General features: G+C 45.6%; 1 protein-coding gene across 5 annotated transcripts in view; it reads left to right on the top strand.

Moving 5' to 3' along the window:
• Window positions 1-21439, top strand: part of TIAM2 (TIAM Rac1 associated GEF 2) — a 265433-nt gene that overhangs the window by 115422 nt on the left and 128572 nt on the right. For all 5 annotated transcript variants that reach the window (XM_053904338.1, XM_053904340.1, XM_053904337.1 and 2 more), the window contains exon 2: window positions 14003-14097. The gene's annotated coding sequence lies outside the window, so the exon portion shown is untranslated. The remainder of the gene's footprint in view (window positions 1-14002; window positions 14098-21439) is intronic.

Genomic DNA, 21439 nt, shown 5'->3' with positions numbered 1-21439 from the left:
CGCCTGGTGTCTTATAATCCTTTAGAGCCACCCGTAGCGGTTAGTAAACATGAGAGCCTGGTTTCCCATTGTTTGATCAAGTTCAGCCCGAGAATGTCTAGAGCTCCAGTCACTGGAAGGAAATAACACACCTTTGGGGAAACTTGGGAAAGTCTAGAAAGCAGCGTGTGTTTGCATATAATCTTGGTAAAGTGTAGTTATCCACACCTGTTTTGTTAGACACCAAAAGGAAAGAAGAAATAGACTTCTGCAGGAATTACACTGCAGGAGCATGAAAGAAGTTGATGGCCTGTGTGGTCGTTCGTGGTGATTTCAGTAGAGAAGAGAAAGCCTACATTGTAGCACTCGTGTACAGCCGCTAGAATAAATAAGATACACGTGTCTATAATATATATGAAACATATAAGAAAAATGAGAACAAGTTCAGATGATTTGCTTCATCCACAGTTTTGAGTCCTTATGTAGTTTCCCACGATTAAGACGATTGAAGTCATGGGATGTTGAAGAAATATCTTTGTTTTTCAACGGCGCCGAATTTTGCCATCCGACGTACCAACTGCAGTGTGCTCCCTGGACAGCTGTGTCTTTTTAAAGCTGAAGTTTGGGTAATTTGGTTATTTAAAAAAAAAAAAAATCCTACACTATGTGGTCCGTTTCATTAAGAAATATTTCTGGCAAGCATATCCTTCCTATCTTTAAGGCCGTTTCTCAGGAATTTCTTTATGATGAGTTAAATGGGGAAATGATAAATAACCTAGGGTAAAGTTGCTTAAAAACATGAGGTAAGTTAATTCTTAGTCTTTTAAAGGGAAATTTATGGCGGGACGATGAATGCCCTGGGGTGCTTCCCAAGAAAGCGCCTTTATTTAAGCGAGTCTTTACTGCCAAGCCTGTGGTTCAGCTCGGGCTTTGAACGCATAAAAAACATTAAAAAAAATTTTTTTAAATTATTTTCTAACGTTTATTTATTCTTTTTGAGAGAGAGAGACAGAGTGTGAGCGGGGGAGGGGCAGAGAACAGGAGACAGAATCCGAAGCAGGCTCCAGGCTCTGAGCTGTCAGCGCAGAGCCCGACGTGGGGCTTGAACTCTGACGGGTGAGATCATGACCTGAGCCAAAGTCGGACGCTTAACCGACCGAGCTACCCAGGCGCCCAGAAAGAGTTTCTGAAAGTGTGTTTGCACATTATAGAAATGAATAGATGCACTTCGGCTTTCCAGACAGCTTTGGGGCATGTCCGTACACAGGCTTCATCGAAATGTATAGACTCTTGTACCTGAAATAACTTTGGTTTTCTGGAGGACAGGAAGAAAGTGGAAGCAGCATTTTCAGGTGGGTTCATTCGCTTAAACTGCGGTATTCCAGAACATGTATCTGTCTGTCATTCGTGTATTGGGCACTCATTGCTCATACAGACTTGTCCAGGCCCCCTGTTAGGAATGTTGGAGAAAGACTCACAGAACAGAGTCTGTGCCCTCGAAAAACAGGTGGGCATGTGAACAAGAGTTTCTGCGCAGGGTAGTAAGGGCTCTGACAGAGATTTGACTACGGAGCAGTGATGCATCTGAAAATGGAAGTGTATTGTCCCTCGTATATGATGTTAGGGAAGATGTCTCAGAAGAACCACGGAAGTTTGTCTTGAGAATGAAGAGCGATTTGCTGTTAAAGCCGAGGGAGGGGGCGTTTTAGTCGGGAGGGGAGACAGAGGCAGTTTGGTACACAATATGCTGTGGGCTGTAGGGGACCCCCCCGGGGGCCGGTAGGACAGGGGCTGGAAGGGTCAGTGGAGTTTTCTATGCCACGAAAAGAAGTTTGGGACTTGTAATCATCAGGAGCTTGTAATCATACTCGAAGGTTTCGGACCAGAACATGATAGGAGCAGACTCGTGCTTTAGAATTTTCCTCTGACTCGTGTGTGGAGGAGAGATTTGTGGACAGAGGAAGGACCAGAAGAAGGACAGCAGGTAACAGTAGAGGCAGGGCCAAGGTCAGCCGGTGCAGGCTGCCGAAGGGCAGGGAGGCACCTGTGAGGGAGACACTGAGGGAGGAGCCAGAAGATTTACTGAGAGCTGGATTTGGAGAGCAGACAGCGGCCACCCTGGGATAATTGATGGGCTTCTGTCTTGCGAGACTGGCCGGATCGGGGCCCGGGGTCCCGGTTCGGGAACCTAGAACTGGTATTGGGGGGCAGGATCGGGTTGGGCATAATAATTTTAGTTTGAGTCTCCTTTTCATTTTTCTTTATTTTTTACATATTTTTAAAACTTATTTTTGTGAGAGAGAGAGGGAGAGGGGCAGAGAGAGGAGGGGACCAGAGGATCTGAAGCAGGCTCTGTGCTGACAGAGAGAGCCCAACACAGGGCTTGAACTCATGAACCGTGAGATGGTGACCTGAGCCAAAGTCAGTGCTCAACCAACTGAGCCACCCAGGTGACCCTAGTTTGGGTCTTCTCGATTTTGAGGTGGCCCATCCGGTAGGTCTGGAAGAGCCATTTACCCTGGAGCCGGGGCCGTGGCTGTCCTGAGCAGTGGTGAGAGCCATGAGGCCGCCCAGAAGGAGAATGTTGAAGGCAGAAAGAGGCGGACCAAGCTCGGGCTGAGGAACATGGTGGAGATGGGTGGAGGTGTGTGTGTGTGTGGGGGGGGGTGTTGGGAGGGAGGCGGGAATTGACAGGGGTGAGGAAGTGAAGGAATCGAATAGAGAAGACACTTGGAAGCAGTTCTGTAGGGAGCATTTCTTACTTAGATTTTGTGACAGATGAAAATGTTCCTAGAGACACAATGGTCTATCGTGAGAATTAAAATCCTTGTTTCTTATTAGGGCCTAAATCAGTTTTCTTTTGTTTTTTTATTCTTTTCAAGTTCATTTGTTAATTTTGAGAGAGGGAGGGAGGGAGAGAGGATCTCAAGCAAGCTGCACGCTGTTAGCACACAGAGCCAGATGCAGGACTCCATCCCACGACCTGAGCCGAAGCCAAGAGTCGGACACTTAACCGACTGAGCCACCCAGGCGCCCCCAAATCGGTCTTCTTTTAGATACCACTTCTAAGTAGGTATTTATCATGCCTAAAATCTGTCGAAGTTTATAAGTTAGAGGACCGTACGAAAACCCTGTAGGAGATGGCGTTATTATCCATTTGTAGTTGTCCCTGGTCCTGTCCTGGTTTCTTATGGACCAAGCGCTGTGATAGAACGGCCTGAGACTATAGCCAAGCCCGAGCTTATAGAAGTACAATAATATGTACATATATTTCCACTTCAGTTGACTTCCTCTGATTGTAAGCCCTGCTCCTCAGAGGGGCTCTGTGTGCTTAACCTGGATTTACAGACAGAAGGTGAGGCTCAAGGTCGCACCCACCGTGGCAGCTGAGGAAGAATTAGAACTGAAGGGCCTCTGGTCTCTGGGGAGCAGCGAGCTACCCCACGTCCCCTTAATGAAAAGTCTGTCCTCCTTCCCTCTTCAAACGTAGCGTTTTCCTGCCTGCAGCAGACACCCTTCCTTAGAAGAGAATGCCGAGACTTCCCGTAGGGCAGAGTGGGAGTGCTTCCCAACAAATACTCATTAGCCCCTTTCATCCCCAAAGATGAAAGATCTTTCAGACATCAGTAATCCCCACAAAATCCCTTTGAGTCTGGGAGGTGGCAAATGCAGTGTGAATCTGGGTGGAGAAAGAGACCTGATCTACCCTAGAACCAAGATGCTGGATTTGGGGTGCGGGAGAACGCCCCCAGCAAGTACGATCCCATACTGATGATGCCTTTATTATACCAGGTCCTACATAAATCCTCCTGATCTATGCTGGATCAACAGCTGATATTATTGTTGATTTGTTGATGTGGGTACAGGGATTCCAACCAAAGACATTTACTAACAACAGACTTAGTCCTGAGCTCCTGTCCATATCAGAGGTAATTTACTTTGCATGTTCGTCTTTCGCAAGAGTGTAGTGTGCTGTGACTTTAAAATATCTGCTTAAGGTTTAAACATGTTATGCTTTTTTAAAGTTTATTTTTTTATGTTTTTATTAATTTTTTTTAGCGTGTATTCATTTTTTGAGAGAGGAGAGTGTGAGCAGGGGAGGGGCAGAGAGAGAGAGAAGGAGACACAGAATCTGAAGCAGGGTCCAGGCTCTGAGCTGTCAACCCAAAGCCTGACGTGGGGCTCGAACCCACAAGTGGTGAGATCACGACCTGAGCTGAAGTCGGACGCTCAACTGACTGAGCCACCCAGGCACCCCGAAACATATTACATGTTAATGTAGGGATAACTTTATTAATGTTCTCTCTTTTGAAGATAATATTTTTTTTGGCCGATAATAGCTTTTCAAATTATTATCAACAAGCCTTTTCCTTATATGTTTATTAAGTTCTTCCTAAGGGACAAAGATGTGGCTAGTTCCTAAACTGTGATTGATGTACTTCTGACTTGAGAGCAAATCCCAGTACTATTCAAACTAGTAGATTCTCTGAGAGTTGCCTGTAGAGCTGGGGATGGGGTCCCCAGTGTTCACCTCATGACCAGGGCCTTGGTGGGGGGCGGGTTCGAGGGTGGAGGGGAGGCTGGTGGAACGGTGAGAGAGAATCGGATCTCAGAGCAGCTCCGGGCAAGGACAGTGGGGTGCAGGAGTTATTAATAGTGGCTGGTTGGAGGGGGCTTAAGAGGCCGAAGGAGGTGGCGCCTTCGCTCTGGGCCCTGACCTGCGTTTGTCGCCGTCCTTCCCCACCTCCTCTCCATTTGCAGCCACTTTCCCACTGAAGTTTTCGTTTTTCATCCTCATGAAATAGGCAATAAAATACCCTTGGGAAATATGCTGCTAATTCCATGCTGAAGTAATTACAATGAAAGGTCTGAAATACTGTCAGCGTAGGGAAGTTCTGTGGTTACGGTTGTTTAGGGATGTACAGAGAGGTTAGATGTAGTAAGTAATTGGAGGCTAGTTGGTGCGGACTCTGATTCGGCCCGAGAGAGGGTGGAGGTTGAATGCCGAATGGACTGCCGCAGGGAGAGCAAAGTCCGGAAGACATAACGTGGCAACGCCTTCAGTCACGTCCAACTACTGGGTATTTGAAATTCCCCCAAACTCTTTTTTAATTTTGCACACACAGAGTTCACATTTAATACGTTTGCCATAACGTATGCTGATTTCTTAACAATTCCCTTAGTACATGGGGCTCAGAGCACAGGTGGCGGTTAATTCTACAAACTCCGAAAGCATGCCGAGTCCCTTTCTTCATGATAGATCATTTGTTTTTAAAGAATAGCAATCCTGGGGCGCCTGGCTGGCTCAGTTGCTGGACCATGTGACTCTTGATTTCGGGATCGTGGGTTTGAGCCCCGCGTTGGGTGTAGAGATTTCTTAAAAAGTTAAAAAAGAAAAACCACAATCGTATAGGCTTAGTCTTAACACTAAACTCAGAAATAGCCCTGTGGTCCATAACCTGCCCCTTCAGAAGGCTCCCTTGCTTGTCTGTGATTGGGAAGGGCCTCAATGCCCTAATTAATTTAATTACTATTATTTTAGACTATGGAAACAGTATCAGAATATTACGATAGATCAGGAAACACAACGGTTTTTGGGTCTAACCGTGCAAGTGTCTCAATTCACATTTTCTTTTCAACTTAAAACTTAGCTACCTACTCACACGCAGTTCCTAGAGAAATATTTTTTGAAAAATGTTTTACGGTGTTTGTTAGTAACGGACATTCAGGCCTGGCCTTGGCATTACTGAGTCATCTTGCTAGCCTTGCGCTAGTTAAAAATAATTCCGAGTTTTTATTAGGGCTGTTCCCTGTGGAAGAAAGCCTGCATTTATTTCTGCTTTACAGAAACCAGGACAAGAAGAGAGAACTAACATTGTTTAACCTTTCTGAACTTGGACCAGGCCCTATGTCAGGTAATTTAAAGATGTTTTCTCATTTTGTTTTCACGACAGTCCGGGAAAGGTGGGTGCAATCCTTTCCATTTCACGTGGAGGGAAGTCAGGTTTAGAGAGGTGGGTGTATGACCGAGGGGCAGGTCCGGGCTTTGTTCTGAACTCGTTGCCGCGTACTCCGGCGTTCTTGGGACTGAGCTCTTTTCTATTTTGCAAACATACTCTGGGATTTCCGGTTTATTTTCATTATATGAGCCCCTTGATGTTAATGCTCATTCAGGACAGGTGGATGGTGCTGGTCTGGTGTCAGCCAGAGGGACTGACTGGCCGCTGGCCTATGACTTCTCTCCCAAGTCGTCTTACGACTGAAGCCCAAGTGACAGCTCGGACTTGAGGGGTGTCTGTCACGGGGTGTCCTGATGTGCTTCTCTGTACTCACTCACTTCCCCCTGCACTGTATCACGCTCGACTCGATGCTTGTCCATGCCGTCCGGGCCTCAGGTCCTGGTCTCTCCTTCATCTGTGCTGTCTTCCTCTTCTCATGAGAATGCAGGGCCTCCCTGCTTCCTCACGTATGTGTCGGACGATTCCTCAAGGCCAGGTCCACCAGCAAGGCTGCCCTGTTCTGCCCGGCCTGGCCTTGCGTTGTCCTCGTCCAAACTCCCAGCCCGGTTCTGGAGGGAGTCACCCCGGGCCATCTTTCTTGATCCCAACCTGCTCTTGTCTGCGGCTGTAGAATCCACCTTTTATCTCTGGAAATAGTTTCCCGGCATCCTCCAATCCTTTTTAAAAAGTTCTGTGGTTTGTTTCATTGTAGAGGTTGATGTTCTCTTGTAGTTGTGTTTTGTTTTCTTCTCCTTTTAAGCTGTATCCAAACTGCATCCCCCTCCGGTTGGGGGGTTGATGATGTTGGTGGCTTTGCTGCTGAAAATGTCTGCTTTGGGTGGATTTAATGGATTTTTTTTTGTTTTTTTTGTTTTGTTTGTGTTTTGAAAACCAGGGGAAGGTTGCGGCATTCTTTTTCACAGCACCGTCTTCTCTCCTCCCAGATGGCCGGTTTGTCTTGCGTCTTTATATACTTTATAATGTCTTTATTGTCTTTTCTTCTACTAGCCCTAGGCCCTTTGATAAGTGGTGCTGTGCCCGATTCGTTCGCACATCATGCATTCACAGTGCCCGGGACAGCACCTTGCTGTCAATAGGGACCTAAATGTTCCTAAATGTAAAATGGACTATGTCAGTCAGTACACAGCTGGAGGTTTCAGATGTGTCTGGCGTGAACCTGGAGGTTGAGTTTCTATGGATTCTAGGATTTGCTTTGTTTAAAAAGTTCCTGGTGTCGGTTTGCTCCTTGGGTCGTTTTGATTTGCCCCATAACCTAGGATGAAGCAGCGATAGCTCTTGGCCCACCGGCATGCCAACATAGGCTCCTTTCTGTGCAAGTAGCTGATGAATCCAGAACCAAAACGGTGCCCTGCCAAGCGTTTCTCTCACCTTCCAGAAAGACACCATGATCTGTGCTGTGGCCGTCAGGTTTGTATTTGTTACCATTGTTCCCAACCGTATCTCTGGTTTCCATACCATTGCCACAGGGCCCACAAGAGCCTTGCTTCTCTGGGGGCTGCTACCTTTTTATCCCACTTGCGTTGTCTGTCAGTGGGAGGACATTAGCACGTCTGGGAAGGGCGTCTCAAGGAGAACCTGCTACAAAACCTACACGTTCTTTAATTTCAGAAGTAAAAGTACCCACTTTGAGGGCAAGGTGCGTAGCCACAGGCGTTCGCTTTCCAAAGTGTTTGACTTTGGACAGAAGCTTAGGTGAAAACAACATGGCCTCTTCAAGTGTCAAGTGTGGCTGGTGACATTAAATGCTGTGTGTTATGTTGCTATAAAAATAGCATCTGAAGTAGTGTTTCATGCCCTGACCAACACCCCCAGCCTTGGGACGAATCTGTGAGATGTAACAGTTAAAGCAGTCTTGGAATGAGCCTTGCTTGGGGCAGAGCTGATGCTCTGTTGGTGGGTTCTACAGCACAGACTTTCTCGGCCGAGCTCGTGATTTTGAACTCATTGTTTCCTGGAGGTCTACAGGGAGGGGGCCCGTAAGAAGATGTTTCTTTGTCCGTTGAGACACTAGCTTGTGCTCTGTATCTGGGCATCTTTGGGAAGTTTAGGCGGATGAAATGTTTTATTTATTTAATTTATTTATTTTGAGAGAGAGAGATAGCATATCCCAAGCAGCCTCAGCTTTGTCAGTGGGGAGCCCCCCCGGGAGGCTCCAACTCAGGAACCATGAGATCATGACCTGAGCTGAAATCAAGGGTCAGAGGCTTAGCTGACTGGGACACCCAGGCGCCCCAGGAAGATGAAATATTTTGGTCATCTGCAGTGGGACCTAAATGTCTACAGGAGCCTGTGTGGCAGTCTGTAGTATTAGAGCATGTGGGAACAAATCTTTGCACGGGTTGTTTAAACCCAAGCATTCTTGAATCACCTGCCACTGAATGTCGAAATCACTTACACTGCCGTTTGCTCATTCCTTCCTTCTTCCTTCACTCATTTTCCCTCATAGTCACTCAGTGGTTATTTAAGACACCAACACTGAAATCATTGTCTTTTGTCTTGGCAAAGGGTCGGAATAGGATCCTCAGTGACTTTGCATGTGTCGGAAAATATGGTGATAAGCGTCAGGTAAATACAGGGATCAAGGAACCCAAATACGATGCCAGATACATGCTCCGCCAGGGCTTCAGGTCAAGGGCTCCAGGAAAACCAGATGGAAATTGATGGCCTCTTCAGACCTGGCCTTGGAAATCCCGTAGTGTCAACTCTGCTGTATTCTTAGTAGGTTGAAGTGGATTCAAGGGGAGGGGGCTTAGACTGGTCGCCCCACCCCGCTCTGTAGTGGGAGCGTCAAAGAATACGTACACATGTTTTAAAACATCTGTGGAATCCTAGTGGAGAAAGATCCCATGTCGCCGCACCAGGGACACTGAATATAGGTAATTTTTATGATGTGGGCATATATTACTGAATTTGGATCTGTCTTTTTTTAAATGTTTATTTCTTGAGAGAGACAGAGCATTAGCAGGGGAGCGGCAGAGAGGGAGATGCAGAATCCGAAGCAGGCTCCAGGTTCCAGGCTCCCAGCTGTCGGCACAGAGCCCGACGCGGGGTTTGAACCTACAAACTCTGAGATCGTGACCTGAGCCAAAGTCAGACGCTTAACCGACTGAGCCACCCAGGCGCCCCGGATTTGGATCTGTCTTGAAGGCTGGACACAGGACCACTCCTGTGTGCTTCCCCACTACCTTACCCCTCTGGACCATGCTGTCCCCACAGTGTTTTGTGGCTTCTGACTTACTTGGTCATAGGCTGTTCAAGAATGTGAGGCTCCCAGTCAACATCATATTCCCAACGCTTAGCACAGTTCCTGGAACACAGTAGATGATCAACAAATACTCCTTGAACTGAAATAACCAACTTAATAAATGCCCTGCATGTCAGGCACTCGAGTCAACTTTTGCATCCTTAATTTTTTTCCCCGGACACATAAGCTTTTTGGGAATCCTCGGGAAGGATTATTCTAAACAGAAACCAGTCTAGGAGATACAGTGGCCCAAGTGGGCACATCCTGTCCTTCCAGCTGTCCATTGATGTTTTTGTTTTTGTTTTTGTTTTTTTTTTTTGGTGTTTCACATGAGCCGTTTTATAAATAACCAGGACCTTTTCGTAACTTGGTTCATAATAAGCAGTAAACGTACTCTGCATGTGTGCAGAAGTCTGTCATTTGGGGAGGATAGCCCGAAACTTCTTTTTTCATTTTAATTAGTCCTCCCTTTGTCAGAAATGATGGATTCTCGAACATTCTCTAGTCTGCTGGGCGACTGTCCTGTCTCTTTCTGTTAAGAGCAGCATCTGATTCCATTAGTTCTTTGTGCAGGAACAGTGTGCTAATGTCAGCGTGGCCGGGAGGTGGGGGGAGTTGTCATGGAATGAAGGCTTACGACGTCCGGTCTCACCTACTGCCCCGGAGTGAGAGCCACACAGTGGTTTGTTCGTCATGTCTCTGAAGTCTCTGTGGGCGGAGAGACTGGGACAACAGTCTGTCTACCTGTGAGCGGAGGTCCGGGGCTGGGGGGGGGGTGGGGCAGGCAGATGGCACAGACCTGGCTCCTGTGGCGGGTTAATAGACTTGCACATCTTGTTCCCAGCCCCTTTTTCTCTCCTGGAAACCTTCCCACTGTCCTGTTTTACCGCAGACATTGGGTCTCTGAATTGATAAGCCGCCTAGCCGATAGCAAGGCTAAACCCAGAGATGTTAAAACATTTTTTTTTTTTTTTTGGTTTTGTTTTGTTCGGGGAGATGGTGGTTTCAGAGGGGATTTCGTTTGACGAAGGGGTGGATTTTAGAAATTTCTCAGTGACAGCTGCGTTGTTTTTACGTCGTTGGAGAGGGGAGCCCATTTTAAGGGCACAGGTTAAGCGGTGGTAACTTTGTCTTCTTTAGCAGTTTCTGGTTGAAGCAGCGCAAGTTTTGTGAACACCGGGCACTGTGACTCAGCCCAGGGCTTGACTGTAAGTTCGTAGGTTGGTTAACGTGGTAACATTCTTCAGGTGTGGGCTTCCTTTATTTTTAACGAGGATGTGGCCAAGGGTCCAGTTACTTTCAGCTCTTAGGGAAGGTGTGGGGGGAGAATCTGCAGCACTGGAAACCCGAACGGCTTTTCCTCACACAACTCAAGGGAGAAGAACGCAAAACCTACTCGCGTTGAATTAAGATGATGTCAGGGCGGCAAGCAGGCGGGCGGCTCGGGGGCTCCAGGACTGGCTGGGGTTCATGCCAAAAAGAGCATGGGTGAAATCTGTTGATTGATGACTCTGTCCACACGTGGTACCTGTGCGCTGTTACAGATACAACACACTCTTTGTATAACCGAAAATGCTAGAGTTTTATTGTAGACGTAGGTTACCTAGCACTGCCTTGAATCTCGTAGACTTAAATACACAAAGGGCCCTGTTAGACCTGCAGTCATGAGCTGTCGCAGTACCTGCCCCATCCTAAACGTGGCATCCTAAACGTGGCATCTAAAGTTAGCAGCTAAAAACCATCTATGCTATTTTTTTTTTAAGTTTTTATTTAAGTCATCTCTGTACTCACTCTGGGGCTCAAACTCACAACCTCAAGGTGGAGTCACCTGCTCTTCTGACTACACCAGCCAGGCACCCGAACCCATCTACACTATTCACAAAACATCCACTTGTTGAAAATGGGTTGCAGGAGGGTTTCTCTGTTGCAGTCCGGAGGCAGAATTGCTTCTGGAGGAAACTTCAGGCTTTGCTCGATAGACCATCAGCTGATAGGATGAGGCCCACCGCATTAAGGAGGGTAATCTGCTTTACTGAGAGTCTACTGATTTCGTGCTAATCACGTCTAAAACAGTACTTTTATGGCAATGTCTAGACTGGTGTTTGACCACAGGACTGTGCACGATGACCCAGCCAGGCTGACACATGACATTCACTATCAGAGTGGTTAAGCTGCTACTCACCCTTTTGTATGTAATTTAGGTCATGGTGATGTGACGGAAATGCAGGCTGGTTTAAAAATTAAATCGTGTTGTATTAACAGTGTGATGCATCCATCGACCCATCGGTCATATGTCTCTCGGGCACCCATGTGTAAGGCACTATGCTAGACATCAGGAAAGATGAACCTTTCCCTTTGAAAGCAATCAAAATCTGGTAAAGGAGGCAGACGAGTGAAAGATCACTGCAGTGCCGTTGCCTCAATTAGATGGAGTGGCGAGGTAAATGAGGGAGTGATAGTGTCTCATGTCTCGGGGAGGAAGGTAGAAGGTTGGGGAAGGCTTCACAGAAGAGGAGACACTTAGGGTCTTGAGGGATAATTAGGAGTTTTCCAGGAAAGCATTCCTAACAGGGCACAGTAAGTGCAAAGGCGTGGGGAATAAAAACCCACACTCATGAAATGACAAAGTATTCAGAATAAATGTATGGAAAGCTTCCTTGCATAATCGGTGCTGGAGGCTCAATATCTTATTATCATTGGGAAAATGTAAATGTGACAGATATTATGTTTTATAGTTTCTTGGTTAGTAAATAACCATCTAGTAAAATATGACAGTAAAATATGACAGTTCTTGGCTTTAAAAAATTGTCAGTCTAATCTATTTAGATGGAGTCCACTGCAGCTTGTTCAATTTTCCGTTCTTACCATTTAAAGATATTTTCTTGTCCATACTGGGTTAATTCCACAGTGAATTAAGAATTTGGGATGCTTGGCTGGCTCTGTCGGTAGAGCATGTGACTGCTGATCACATGACTTTGAGCCCCATGATGAGCGTGGAGATTACTTAAATGAAAATGAAAAAAGTTATGCTTATATAGGATTTACCTTACGAGGCAGGCATTCTTGACCAAATATATCAGATTTCTATAAATTTTCTCTGAACCAGTTAGGTCAGTTTGGGCACGTCAGCCTACCTCTTAGCTTTAAATTTTCACCTGTAAAGGGCAAGAGTTTGGGCTGGTTTTTAGAGGTCCACCCATAAGATATTCAAAGAACCTATAAATGAAAATTGTTCTCTCTCCTGTGTCCAGTCATAGAGGTGTGTTTCTATAGCTTGAATCATTGTGATAATTGCACCATTCCCAGTAGCAACTGTTTACAGTGGAAGTTCTTTATTGTCACTTCGACTGAGCATTTCATGTTTCAGCCCCTTAATTGAGTATTTTATGTGCATGATCCCATTCAATACTTAGAATAACCCTGCAAAGCAGATAATATTTCCACTTTATAGTTGAAGAAACCAGAGGCTCAGGCAATTGAAATAACCAGGCTAGGCTTGCTCAGGTGGTAATGGGGAAGCTGGGCGTGGGGGGTGAACCCCAATCTTTTGGCTCCAAAGCCTGCATTCTTTATGAAGGCTGTAACTCACAGTACACAATTATGAGCATAATGTAGTATTTTACGACCATAGCCGAGGTGAAATATCTTGTAAGAAGACAAGTCTCACTCTCTGAAAGCAATCCGTTTAACATTTTAAAAAAATGAAAGAAAAGAGAAGTACTTTCTGGTATGTTGACTAATAGGGCCATGAATTTTAATATATCATTGGGCAGCGCATCAAACAACAGAAGAAGGTAGTATTCTCCACAGTAAGAGAGGACCCAGAAGCCACCTGCTTCATAAGTAACTCAACTCTCATTCTTTGATTCAACCCACTTGCATTTGGATTCTGCCCCACAGTCCGTGATGACTGTCTCTGACACGTTGGTTCTTGTTAAGGTCTTGACTGGTCCCTCTGCCTGGCAGACTGTTTCCCTCACCTTGAAATAGCACTGAGATTGCAGCCTAGTTGCCTTCTCAGAGAGCCATTTCCTGACCTTCCAATTTAAATTAGCTACTTCATCCTGTTTAGATGTCTGCATTGTATATATCACTCTAGATATATTTCGTGTTTGTTCATTTGTTTTGGATGTTTTCTTCTACTTGAATAAAGATCAGTGAGAGCAGAGACCTTTCTCTTTTACTACTCTGCCCCCGGCCCTGGAGTTGTGGTTTGATCACAGTAGGCTTTATCTGGCTATTTGGTCATACATCTGTCTGTCCATCTGTCTATTTTTCTTCTTCTGTCTGCTCTTTCTCCCCTCTCTCCATCTATCTATCTCTAAAATGGCTTGGCCATGTGGAGTTCTAGCAAATCTGCTTCTCCAATCAGGTTGTGGGAAGACCCTCCTTTTTTTTTTTTTTTTTTTTAACATTTATTTATTTTTGAGACAGAGAGAGACAGAACGTGAACGGGGGAGGGGCAGAGAGAGAGGGAGACACAGAATCGGAAGCAGGCTCCAGGCTCTGAGCCATCAGCCCAGAGCCCGACGCGGGGCTCGAACTCACAGACCGTGAGATCGTGACCTGAGCTGAAGTCGGACGCTCAACCGACTGAGCCACCCAGGCGCCCCTACCCTCCTATCTGCTTTATCGTTAACCACTTCACTTTTGAGTTGTTTTTGGGTTTTTTTTTCCTAGTTGCTCCCTTTTTATATCAAGCCCAATTACAAATTATAATAAATTGTTTCTAATCACCTCTTTTTGTTTCCCTTGCCAGGGCTCTGTGCTTGAATTACAAAGGAACCTCTTCAGCCAGCTCATTCTGGATGAATGAATGATTAACACTAAGTGTCGTTCACCCTCCTTCCAGTGGTAAGTTCAAGGCACTTGTGCACCTCGAAGGTGTTCATGTATGTCAGTTGTGGGTCTGTTTCCCGTGGAGCTCTGTTTAGTGCTCTTTGTGTGTGGACCTGGGTGGGGAGAGCCAAAGTGGATTCCTCACGTTCCGGTTGGAAATTGGATTTCCTGTGGGCAGTGGTGCATTCAGTCTGAGCGGCTTATTATAAACACACTTTAATTTGATGCACTGGATGATCCTGTCTCTCTCTGGGATTCCGTATCCCCATCTTCTCTGGGAACTTAGGTGGCAAAGTTGCAGCCTGGCAGGTGTTCAGTTCCGTCTCTTTACGTATCAGATAGATACAGCACCCACTTGAACTCCCAATGAAACAGGCTAGCCTGCTGAAGAACAGATCTGGAGTATATAATTCATAGCTGGAGTCGTAAGATCAGGTGAGCTCAGGAAAGTTGGACATGAAGCCACTGAGGGGAGGGGAGGTTCCCGTTGTGCTAAGGCTCTTCCATTCTGCCTGGGGTGTTTTACTAGTCGATGTCTTGGTGTTTCAGCATAAGTACTAAAGCAGAAAACTGGGGGCGCCTGGGTGGCGCAGTCGGTTAAGCGTCCGACTTCAGCCAGGTCACGATCTCGCGGTCCGTGAGTTCGAGCCCCGCGTCAGGCTCTGGGCTGATGGCTCGGAGCCTGGAGCCTGTTTCCGATTCTGTGTCTCCCTCTCTCTCTGCCCCTCCCCCGTTCATGCTCTGTCTCTCTCTGTCCCAAAAATAAATTAAAAACGTTGAAAAACAAAACAAAACAAAACAAAAAAATAAATAAATAAATAAAGCAGAAAACTGAACAGTTCCCAGAGCAGTGTTTGGAGTGGTTGCCGGTCCTTCCCCGGACACGCTGGCAGGGTCTACAGTTCATGCTTAACTTGGCTGAAATTCACAGACGCGAGCACCAGCTCTGTCAGAGGCAGCTGGTCCCATCCTTCCGGTGCCGCTTCACACCGTTTGGATCTCAACTCAAGGTGTTGCCTCTGAGAGATCGTCTCTGTCCACCCAGTCTGAAGTGGCCACCTATTTTATTTCCCTGCAAAGTGCTTGTCGTGCGTGATAGTTTTCTGTCTCGTGTATTTACCTGCTTGCTGTTGAGCCTTCTTGTCACCGGAGCAGGAGCTCCATGAGGTCAGAACCCTTGTCGGTCTTGCTCGCCATGTAGCTCCACGGCTCAGACCGTGTCTAGTGAACAACAGACGCTTTCTGCCTGAATTATATGATGAGCTCAGCCGTGAAGCGCGGCTCACTGTGTAAGTCACTCAGTGTCATACGATGAGAAAGTTGTTGGCACTGGAGGAGATTTTGAAGATCCACTTTGTCTACTTGGTAGCTATTTTTATTTTAAGGTTTATTTTAAGGCAGAGAGTGTATGTGTGCACGTGTGAGCAGGGAAGGGGAAGAGAGAGAGGGAATCCCAAGCAGACTCTCTGCTGTCAGCATGGAGCCCGATGCGGGGCTCGAACTCACAACCGAAATCCAGAGTCAGATGCTTAAGCAGCTGAGCCACGTAGGCGCCCCAGGAGCTGTTTTTAAATGTGAATTATTCTCTCACAGAATTGCCAAGTTTAACATTATCTTCTGCATAAAAAGGAAGTTTTGTAGTGTTTTGAGTTTATTTGCAATTAGAGCACTTATTAAAGTTAGGAATTTAGGGGCATCTGGGTGGCTCAATTGGTTAAGTGTCCAACTCTTGATTTCTGCTCAGGTCTTGATCTCGCGGTCTGTGGGATCGAGCCCCGCGTTGGGCTCTGTGCTGGCAGTGAGGAACCTGCTTGGGGTTCTCTCTCCCCCTCTCTTTGTCCCTCTCCAGCTTGTGTACACTCTCTCAAAATAAGTGAATTTCAAAAACTGGTGCTTTAAAGTTAGGAATTTAGATGATGTTTGGTAACTTTTGTGTTAACTAACCTTTATATTTTCTATATTAGAATATTTATGTATGTATGTATGTGTTTATTTACTTACTTACCTACTTATCTGGGGGAGGAGAGAGGCAGAGAGAGGGAGAGAGAGAATCCCAAGCAGGCTCCATGCTGTTAGCGCAGAGCCTGATGCAGGGCTTGAACTCATAAACTGTGAGATCATGACCTGAGCCAAAATCAAGAGTCGGACACATAATCAACTGAACCACCTCGGTGCTCCTACGTTAGAATATTTAAAAGGAATATCTGATTAGCCTTTGAGACTGTTTCATTTATGCTTTACTGAAGTGCAGTTGCCAGGACTGAAATACACCTACTTGAAAAGCCTAAGGTTTAGATTTTTTTTTTTTTTTTGGAGACAGTTTGCCTGTTGAGTTTTTTGAATCCTGTCTCTCACATTTGCTGGCTCCGTGACCTTGGGCAGGTTATTTAAGTTTGGTGCCTCAGTTTCTTCTTCTGTAAAATGGGGGTAATAAGAGCATTTTCCTCATGTGATTGTGATTAAGGACGTTGATATATGTGTTATATAGATTCCTGCTGTTTTAGGGGTGGCTGAGTGGCTCAGTCAGTTAAGCGTCAGACTTCAGCTCAGGTCACGATCTCGCCGTCCATGAGTTCGAGCCGCACGTCGGGCTCTGTGCTGACAGCTCGGAGCCTGGACCCTGCTTCGGATTCTGTGTCTCCTTCTCTCTCTGCCCCTCCCCCACTCGTGCTCTGTCTCTCTCTACCAAAAATAAGTAAAATGTAAAACACTTAAAAAAAATGTCTGCTATTTAGTGTATACTCAGGAGTTTATATATTAGGTACATCAACTGGATTTGAAAATAATGTATTTGGATTCTGCTCCTAAAGTGGAGACAGGACTTTGAGCATTTGCTTCACATGTTGACATCCCTGAGTCAACAGAAAGAAAAGGCTTAATTATAATTGTTAATAACTTTAGTTATCATAGCGATAAATCACAAATATGCCATTTTCCATATGGCTAGCAATATTGTTGTCTCTTTGGGGCCAGACTGACTTGGTTTGAGTTCTCTAGTTGTGCTTGTTTCGTGACCCTCAGCAAATGACTCGACTGTGCCTAACTTCACTTTCTCCATGTGCAAAGTAGTGCTGATAATACAAATCAAAAAAGATTGCTGTGGGAATTAAATATGAAAATACATGTAACATTCGGGCACAGGGCTTCGTGATTTTTCATTTCCTACTTTCTTCCTTTTTACACCTTAGATCTGAGAAGGATGTTACTATCTGGACAACAGTGATCATGGTTAGGAATGGTTAGGGGTGTGTATTTTGTTTATTTAGAAAAAAATTTAATGTTTATTTATTTTTGAGAGAGAGAGAGAGACAGAGACAGAGACAGAGTGTGGGCGTGGGGAGGGGCAGAGAAAGAGGCAGACATAGAATCCAAAGCAGGCTCCAGGCTCTGAGCTGTCAGCACAGAGCCCGATGTGGGGCTCGAACCCACAAGCCACGAGATCATGACCTGAGCCGGTGCCATCCAGACACCCCTATTTATTTATTTTTTAAATTAATTAATTAATTAATTTAGAGAGAGAGAGTGTGTGTGTATGTGAACAAAGGAGCAGCAGAGAGATGGGGAGAGAGAGAATCCCAAGTAGGCTCCACATTGTCATTGCAGAGCCCAATGCGTGGCCCAAACCAAGAGTTGGATGCTTAACCGACTGAGCCACCCAGGTGCACCAGGAGTGTTTAGAAATTGTGTCCTGGGCACCTGGGTGGCTCAGTCGGTTAAGCATCTGACTCGATTTCAGCTTAGGTCATGATCTTGTGGTTTATGACCTGGATCCCGGCATCGGGCTCTGCACTCACAGCACAGAGTCTGCTTGGGATTCTCTCTCCTCTCTCCTGCTTGCATGCTCTCTCTCTCAAAATAAATCAATAAACTTAAAAAAAAACAAACAAACAGCAAACAAACAGTGTCCTATTCATGATGATGAAGGGAACAGAATATTTAGCATAGAAAATATTAAGTTTATTTTTTATTTTCATTTTTTTAATTTTTTAATGTTTATTAATTTTTGGGAGAGAGGGAAACAGAGACAGAGCGTGAGCGAGGGAGGGGCAGAGAGAGAGAGAGACACAGAATCCAAACCAGGTTCTGTCAGCACAGAGACTGATGCAGGGCTTGAATCCATGAACCGTGAGATCATGACTTGAGCCAAAGTTGGCTGCTCAACCGACTGACCCAGGCGTCCTGAAAATATTGTTTAGTGGGGAGCATAATATTGCCCTTGAGAGTGAGCCATGTGTGCAGCGAGCAGGGGCAGTGAGACACTAGGGCCAGTGAATAGAAGAAAACTTAGGAGCTGGGGGAAAACGGGCGGGCAGCCTGTACAGTAGTGAACTTCCCAGGGCAGATATGGGTCCAGAGGCTGCTGGACTGTAGATCAAGATTCCTGGAGAAAGGATTCCTCGCTCCCCAGGAAGGGGGCTGCCGTGGCCTGTATGTCCCGTTCCAACTCCTCTTCGGTATAAATGGCCCCGTCCAGAATCCTGCGTGTACATCTGGTCATCTGGGCCGGTTGGTTGTATGGAGCCATACGTCCCTGGAGACCCAGGATTTAGCTCTCTGAGGTCAGAGAGTTGGGACTGCTGATTGCTTTCTTTTAAAACATCTTTCAGGATTTAAAATCTTCCTGTTTGTGTTTATCATTTGAATCAGAGGTTGCAAACTGGTGGGCTTCTGGCTGCTTCTGGGCTGTGGGTGAGCTTTGTTGGGCCTGCAAAATGCGTCCCTGACAAGGGTCTTAAGGATATTTAGGTTAGTTGCCTACCTTTATTTTTTATTACTATTATTTTAAATGTTTACCTATTAATTTTGGGAGAGAGAGAGAGAGAGAGAGAGAGCAGGGGAGGGGCAGAGAGAGGGAGGGAGAATCCCAGGCAACCTCCGTGGTGTCAGAGCAGAGCCTCGATGCTGGGCTCGATTTCACAAACTGCAAGATCACGACCTAAACTGAAATCAAGAGCCAAACGCTCCACTGACTGAGCCACCAGGTGCCCCAGTTGCCTACCTGGAGAAAGCGAAAATTTTAGCTAAAAGCAACATGTTCAGTGTTCCTTTAAAACGCGGTTTCACCGGGCAGCACGACGATGTGCATCCCAGGTGGCAATGGACAGCTGGGGAGGTGGCTGCTGGCCCGGTTGGAGGGGCACGCGTGGGCCCGTTTGCTACGGTAGTGACCCTGCCGTGCAGTCTCCCCGATACCGCGTGCCAGTTACCAGTTTTCATTTACTTAAGTTGTTTTTCTTCTAGTAGAATTAGGAGAAAGCTGGAAAAGTTCTATCTCCTTCTGTATTAGTGGTGGAAAACCTAAAGACGTTTCTGTAGAGTCTCATGTTTCCAGAAAGGTAGAACAGAATATGTTTTGTGTGTGCGCTGAAGAATACTCGTAGAAACCTAATTTGCAAACAGACGGCTTCTGTTTCTTAGGAGTATAGCCCTCTGGCCTCCGTCATTGCATGCATTTTAAATGGCACTGAAGGTGTGTGTGTGATTCCTGAGCGGGGCAGTAGGATTTCCCCTCTGTGTTCAAACAGAACTCTTTGGCTTCTATTTTAGGCCATTTTGTCTTTTTTCAGCAGCAAACTTGCTCGTCTTCCCCACGATCAGTTGTCAGGACTCCTGGTTGGGTGAAATGGGAGCAGTGTGTAATTTGCACATGTGTGTGGGCTGTGGAACGAGGTTCCATTCTGCCTTCCCTAGTGGGTCCCTCCCCCAACGCTTCCCAGACTTTGTGGCACCAAACAGATGAGGGCCTGTAACCTCGTTGACTCTGGGGAGGGGGGGGCGTGGTTACCAAGGGCACTGCCCTCGTAGCCCACTGAGGCACAGACTGAAATCCTAGGACTCTCTTCTGTGTGTGTGGATTTGATTTTTAGTGAAAGACACAATCTGGTTTTGTTCGTCCATTCTATTTTACAAGGGTGCTTCTGGCAACATTGTGCAGATAAACTAAAAGAGAGAGAGAGAACAGGGGAAGAGCCATGACATTGGACATCTATTGTTTGTAAGAGCGGTTGGGAGGGAGAGCGGCGTAGGGTGTCTGTTGATAAGGACAGAAAGACTAACTTAATTAGTGGAATTTTGAGGATGAGTGGTTTCAAGTCCCTGGAAGGAGTTGTCATCTATCAGTTGGTGTTTTAACAATGGAATGTGCTCCCTAATGGAGCTGGGACTTGCCATCACTCGGTGTATTTGGGTGGAAGAGGGTGGCCCATCTGTCAGGATACCGTAGGAGGTTCTCAAATTAGAAGGAAGATAGGACCTGCTGGATGACCTCTGTGGTCTCTTAGAAAACTCAGATCCAATTACTCTCTGAATTAAACTGATTAGGAACCTTTCAGCGTGAACGATTTCACTTTAGTCCATAAAAAGGAAGTACTGTGCCCATGGTGTGGGAGGCTGAATAGAGCACTTTTTAATTGACTACATCGAATTCTGGACAGATTCCTTACACTTTCTTAAATGTTCCAATAGAACCCTCCAAAAATGTTATAAACAGATGTGTCTAGTGTGTAGTATTTGTAAGTGGGTTTTCTAAATGGTTTATTCCTACTGAAAATTCTTAGGTTACCTTAGCGGAAGCTCATGAATGAGTATGGTTTTATTTTTGGTAGCATGATTTTTAAAAAATGTTTATTTATTTATTTTTGAGGCGGGGGCGGGGGGCATGGAGAGAAAACACAGGGTGGGGAGGGGCAGAGAGAGAAAGAGACACAGAATCTGAACTGAAGCAGGCTCCAGGCTCTGAGCTGTTAGCTCAGAGCCCGATGTGGGGCTTGAACCCACGAACCATGAAATCATGACCTGAGCTGAAGTCAGACGCTTAACTACAGAGCTACCCAGGCACCCTGGTAGCATTTTTTTGTACAGATTTTTATCGTTTATATAAAAATCATGCCTCTTACTATAAAGCATTCCATTTAATTTTAAACTTTAGGGGTTTATACATTATCAATAATTGTCAGTTATCAAAGTGTATTTAACTTGGATATAATGACTTATAGAAAAAAGTCCATGTAAAGGAAAAATTTATTAAGAATTTGTTTTAAATCTTAGTTTTTCGGTTATTTCACATTTGCTCACATCTCCCAAAAGTAATTAACTGGTCATTTGGTTAAATTCTTGAGACTTGCTTATTATGTAATGTAAGGTACCACTTGGACTTTATAAATATTTATTCCTTATTTTCATGAGAGTTGACTGCATTAAAATGTGTCTTGCGTATTTGGTACCTTTGAACCACTTAGAAAAAGCTTGTATTATGAACTTTAGGTTTGCTGTGGCTTTAAAGCAATACATAGCATGCTAGTATTGCATTTTGAATTAGCTTAAAATTGACGGTTGGTTTTGTGGGCACCTCTAGTTT

Source organism: Panthera pardus, unplaced genomic scaffold (assembly GCF_024362965.1).
Source record: "Panthera pardus isolate Hobbes unplaced genomic scaffold, ASM2436296v1 HiC_scaffold_17, whole genome shotgun sequence".
Classification (NCBI taxonomy): domain Eukaryota; kingdom Metazoa; phylum Chordata; class Mammalia; order Carnivora; family Felidae; genus Panthera; species Panthera pardus.
This window is presented reverse-complemented; position numbering and strand designations above follow the sequence as displayed.